We start from the raw sequence: 4,563 nt of genomic DNA, 5'->3' as shown, positions 1-4,563 counted from the left end.
GGCCACTCCCTCCCGCCGCCGGGGACGACGGGTGACTACGCGGCACCTTCCGGCGGAGCGACGGGAGGCTCCGCCGAACCCCTGCGCCACGGATCGACCCCTCCGAGCACCACGGGCAGACCGACCGAACTGGTCTGGCAGGGAAAGAGCGCCCCGAGCCCCGCCGGCGACGAACGGGGCGCCCGCCAGCCCCGCTGCCGACTACAACTCCCGGCAGCCTCTGCGGCGAGGCGCGTGCGCACTGCTGCGCTGCGGTCCCGCCTCCCGCCACGCGTCGCCACGTCTCCTGTGGCGGGGCCGGCGGCCCGCGGGGCGCCCGGTGGGGGCGTCCTTCTGCCCGAGCGGCGGGCTGTGCCCGCCCGTCTGTGAAATGGCGCCGCGGAGTCGGGCGCTCCTACTGCCACGTTTGCAGGGGCCTATGGTTGTCTGTGCGGGGAGAACCTTCAGTCATGAGGCTTTCTCTCCTAGAGTTCTAATACCGATAATTCTGTATTTTAGTTACGGTCGCTATGGCAAAATAAAGCCGTGAATAGCTGTATAATCATTACACGAGGGGACGCTAAGCCACGATCTGAAAAGTTTCATTGTCAGTTCCGAGGCGCTGCAGCTTGGACGTTCACAAGCCTCTGTGCAACACGGACTGCGCTCAGCACCATGCTGGCCTTCCGCACCAAACTGCTGAAGGACAGGATCAGCTGATTCGTTTTTCTGGCTAGGCTGTGGTTCAGTAATATTTTGTATAAAATACCCTAGTATGTTAGAGATTTGTGAGAAATATTGGCTTTAATCTCAGAAGAAAACTGTAAATTGTCAGTAAGGAATTTACTGAGGAACTATAACTACTGAACTAAATGAAATGTGGAAACTATTGCTATTTCTTCTGTCTTATATGCTGAGGAAATAACCAGCTGCATGCTTCATTGGAACTGAATTTTGTATACTCCCTGCTTCCCTTTTTGATCTGAATCACGTCTAGTGGAAAAGAGGATACAGAGAATGCCCTTTTTCTTACAAGTATTATATGCAAAGTCCCGTAGTGTTGATTCGGGTGACAGTTCCCTTCCTCCTGCTTTGAAGGTTGCTTTTCCACTTTGCACGGGGAACTTGCTTTCTCACATATTTTCTGAGGGCTCACTGACAGTGCTTCTCTTATTGTGTCAAGCTGCTTTTTTATGTTCTGTCTTCCATGCCCCGGGAAGCTGGACATTCAGGATCCACTTGAGCTGAATTCCCCCTTGTCTTCGACTGGAATATGCTAATATTTTAGCTATCGCTAAATAAAAGGCCATTTATTTAATCCCTCATTTAGCTGAATGAAAGACGTGCCTATCATTTTTTAATATGGTATGTGATTATTCAGGAATTAAGCATAAGCCCACCAGAAGCCTTTCAGCGTTCACTATGGCATTGCTGGGAGCACTGCGTTACATTAATTTTTCTAAATCAAAATTTTGTACACTTTGTTCCTAGGAAACAATTCATAAATGTTTAGTTTTATTGATTTCCGTCTGACTTCCACCAACTCTTTGGTAGGCAGGTTAATTAATAGCATGTTCAGGAAACAATTTCTACCATGGAAACATAATTCTTAATTTTGCTTAGTCAAGTTTTTTTTTCAAAACTGCTTTGCCAACTTTTATTTTAGCAAGTCTTGTAATTCCCTTATTGAAGGTATAGTGAAGACAAATGAAATGGCTGCCTATCTCAGCCAGAGTAGTCTGTCTTCATCACTGTTGATGGAAGAGCTTCAGAAGAGGAGGATTCAGAAGATCCTGCCTCAAAGCTTGCTGTTGGACAACTTCAGCAGATGGACAAATCCATAAGTCTTTAGTCAGAAGACATGAAGGCCAGTAGCAAGGAGAAATAGGCAGCTGCTAGAGAAAAGCAGCTGCTGAATGGCCAATGGGCAGCCTTTTGAGGGCACATCTCAAGAGAGAGAACCATCCAGAGAACCTGCATGCCCACAGGCGCTGTTCGTGACTTGTGTCTCAATCTTATTCCAGGTATAGCAAAGAATCTCCCCTCTCTGATAATCAGAGTGAGACAGCCCTGCTAGGGGCGCCGGGTGGGCCGCCTCTTGCGGGGCTGAGGGGTGCCCTGGGTGCTGCGGGCCCTCCTCTTCGTGGGGTGCCGGGGCTCCCCAGTCAAGCGCTTCCTGCCCTGGCTGTGGCCCTGCTCAGAGGGACTGGCTGCCTCCTGCCCCCGCTTCCCAGGCTGGTTGCAGCACCCCTGCCGAGGGCTTTGCTGGATGTGCCAGGGAGCTCCTCCACATCGGTACCTGTGGAGCTGCCAGAGGGTGCAGCGCTGGGGGCACTGGTCCCCTGGTGGGCAGCAGTGGGACTGGATGGAGCCGTAGGGCCGTCCTCCTGCTCCTGGGCAGTGCTGAAGTCTTCACGGCTGTCCTGCTCCTGGGCAGTGCTGGGATCATTGAGGCCCAGCAGCTTCTGGGCCTCCTGGCCAAACAGTCTCTGGGTGGCATCAATGATGCTGTCAGTGAATGGCACTGTGATAGGTCCCAGCATTCCCTGTAGGCACTGCACCAGGGTGTCCCTGTCCAGCTCCACCTGGCACAGGTGTGACACGATCATGCTCTTCAGCCAGTTGATTTGCCACCAGTGTAGCACCTGGATGTGTGACAACTGCTGCTCCAGCCAGGGCAGCATTGGGTCAAGGATGTCTTGTCTTTCCCTGAAAAGTGCTGCCCACTCCTCCGACAGGAGGCCGCCCACCATCTCCAGATCCCTCTGTAGGGCCTTGCTACCCTCAGGCAGATCAACACTTCCAGCCAACTTGGTGCCCTCCGCAAACTTACTGAGGGTGCACTCAATGCCCTCATCCAGGTCATCGATAAAGATATTAAACAGGACAGGCCCCAGCACTGACCCCTGGGGAACACCACTCGTGACCGGTCGCCAGCTGGATTTAACTCCATTCACCACCATTCTCTGGGCCCGGCCCTCCAGCCAGTTCCTTACCCAGCCAAGAGTGTACCTGTCCAAGCCACAGACTGCCAGCTTCTGCAGGAGAATACTGTGGGAGACAGTATCAAAGGCTTTACTGAAGTGTAGGAAGACTACATCAACAGCCTTTCCCTCATCCACCAGACGGGTCACTAGATCACAGAAGGAGATCAGGGTGGTCAAGCAGGACCTGCCCTTTGTGAACCCATGCTGGCTATAGGCCTGATCCCCCAGTTGTCCCGCACGTGCCGCGTGATCTCCCTCAAGACAGTCTGCTCCATAATCTTCCCTGGCACCAAGGTCAGTCTAACAGGCCTGTAGTTCCCCAGATCCTCCCTGCAGCCCTTCTTGTAGATGGCAGTCACACTGGCAAGCCTCCAGTCTTCTGAGACCTCACCTGTCAACAAGGAGCGCTGATAGATGATGGAAAGCGGCTTGGCTATTGCCTATGCCAGTTCCCTCAGCACTCTTGGGTGAGTCTGATCCAGTACCATGGACCTGTGGCAGTCCAGTTAGAGCAGCAGGTCTCTGACTATGTCCTCCTGGATCATGGGGGGTTTAGTCTGCTCCCCAGCCAAGACTGCCAGGTCAGAGAGTGGAGAAACCTGAGGATAACTGGTCTGACTTCTAAAGACGGATGTAAAGAAAGCATTCAGAACATCTGCCTTTTCCTTATCCTCAGTGGTTACATTCCCAGCCTCATCCAGTAAAGAATGGAGATTCCCCCTGGTCCTCCTCTTACTGTTGATATACTTGTAAAAGAGTTTCTTGTTCCCTTTTACCCCAGCGGCCAGGTTGAGTTCAAGCTGGGATATATTACGCATGTAGCCCAAGATAGTTCTTTACCTCATGTGGCCCAGGCAAGCCAAAAGCTTGGGTACCCGTAGCTTAGTGCAGAGTTCCCCATAAGTTCACACTTCTGGAGGATGTTCAGTTTTGAAGGATTAGCCAAGAATGGTTGAAGAGATTCAGCCCTTCACTGGAGATACATATTATGTTATTCTTAGAGCATTTGTGGTAACGGATTCATTTTGCATTTGGTAAATCTTTCTGTCCAGTCACTTCTATTACATGGTCATAAATGTAGTACATTTTTTGTAATCAAAAAGCGTTTCCTCGGGATTAAAACTGAGGTTTACAAGAGAAACGAGGAGGGAAAAGAGAAAACTGAGGAAAACAGAGGAAGAGTGAAAGTCAGAAAAATGGACAGGAAAAAGATTGATCACTGGTTTATTTCAGAGGCCAGTTTCAAGGAGTTCCAGTGTCAGCCCTCAGTGCTGGAGAAGGGATCAGGAGGTGAGCACGCTTGTCTGCAGGTTGTAATCTCAAACTGGCAAACAGCGGTGGTGACCTCCAAGAAGATGGAGAAAGAATACAACCCTCTGGGGTCCCTCTCAGGCATCTTTCTTCTGGTCCATTACTAGATGAGGCTGGTCCCCTCACAAATAGGGATGTAGACAAAAAAAAGGGCATTTAATGTCGTCTTCGTCTGCTTTTAACAGAGCCACTGGGCAAGGGGGGGGTTGTCCCCTCTGCTCTGCACTGTGAAGCTTCATCTCTAGTACAGTGTGAGAAGGGCATGAGGCTATTAAATAGCGTCCGA

Source organism: Gallus gallus, chromosome Z (genome assembly GCF_016699485.2).
Source record: "Gallus gallus isolate bGalGal1 chromosome Z, bGalGal1.mat.broiler.GRCg7b, whole genome shotgun sequence".
Classification (NCBI taxonomy): Eukaryota; Metazoa; Chordata; class Aves; order Galliformes; family Phasianidae; genus Gallus; species Gallus gallus.
This window is presented reverse-complemented; position numbering follows the sequence as displayed.